This window comes from Pseudophryne corroboree, chromosome 3 (assembly GCF_028390025.1).
Source record: "Pseudophryne corroboree isolate aPseCor3 chromosome 3, aPseCor3.hap2, whole genome shotgun sequence".
Lineage (NCBI taxonomy): Eukaryota > Metazoa > Chordata > Amphibia > Anura > Myobatrachidae > Pseudophryne > Pseudophryne corroboree.
Genome location: NC_086446.1, coordinates 499,470,627 through 499,471,997, shown reverse-complemented (window position 1 = coordinate 499,471,997; position 1,371 = coordinate 499,470,627).

Genomic DNA, 1,371 nt, shown 5'->3' with positions numbered 1-1,371 from the left:
ATTGAGTTCCGATTCTGCATCCTCCAGCACGGTTCAATTTATCCAGCGGGCAGAGGAAATGCTTAATAGGCCACCAGACTTCTATCGTCAATTTTCAAACACGATAGAATCTCAGATACGTGTAATGCCCGAAACGGTTTTTAGAACTTTCAGGCGCATAGTATTTGATGTATTGAGAAGGGCCGAGGATAATGACCTATCCGATGACCTGGATCTAATGTCAAATCCTGTGCGGCGCGCACGAAATGCCCCACAGTCCCAGTATCCTTATCCCCAACCATACTATTATCCGCCGGGTAATCCTCCGCCACAGCGCCCTTTTTTTTTGCCGGGACCCCCACCAACACCCACTCTGCCCACTCCTCCCACCAGCACTTTGTCCACTGGATTGTACTCAGCAATGCTGAGTACACAGCTCCCCCCAGAGGACGAGGCTACTTTTTTCAATTATTAAATTATAATTTTTTTAATTAGTTTTTTAGTTTCCGTTGGACAAATTGTTCCATGTTTCCTCGACTCTTTTATGTTGTTCATAGTTACCATAGTGTCGTTTTTTTGTCCTGGACTTTTGAACGTTGGGATATTGGTCATTCTTATCGATGAATCCAGTTGCATAAGTGTTAAAAATTAATATATTTTTATAAGTAAATTATTTTCAAAACAAAAAAGAAGTGTTGTGTATTTTTTATGGTTTATCATTATATTTTTAATTTTTGGGGGAGTTATGATAGGAATGCTGTTGTACCAAATTTGTCCTCACTTATCCCCCCTTAAAAAATTTTTTTTTTAAGGGGAGATAAGTGAGGACAATCCTACCTTCAAGGTACTGTTAAAGGGGACATTTATTACAGAGGGATGCGGTTAAGATCTCTGCGTCGGGTTCCCAATAGCCACAATCCTGACATATTCTCCCCCTGTGGGTGTCCATGACACCCATAGAGGGAGACTAAAAATTTGGCAAGCAAAGCGAGCCACAAGGGGCTTCTTTGCGCTCGAGCCGCTGCCGGCATTCCGGTGGCCGCCATCCCGACGTTGGGATTATGACTGTCGGGATGCCTGCTGCCGGGATATCATACTGATTCCCAGGGCCAGTGCTATGGTGTCTGGCGCCCTCCTGCAAACTGTAAATTTGCGCCCCCTCAGACACAGAGGTGATACAGTGACTGGGACGGAACACAGGGGTGATGGCACACACAGGTATGCCTGACTTGGTTCACACTGTTGGATCCCATTAGTCCTCACTTATCCCCCACAAAAAACGACGCAGTCGTGAAGTGTCCTGGGTATACCTGACCCCAGAGTTCCTCAAGGCTACGTTGTTTTTTAATATACATGCAAAACACACACAGGTACATACTCTGACAACAGAAG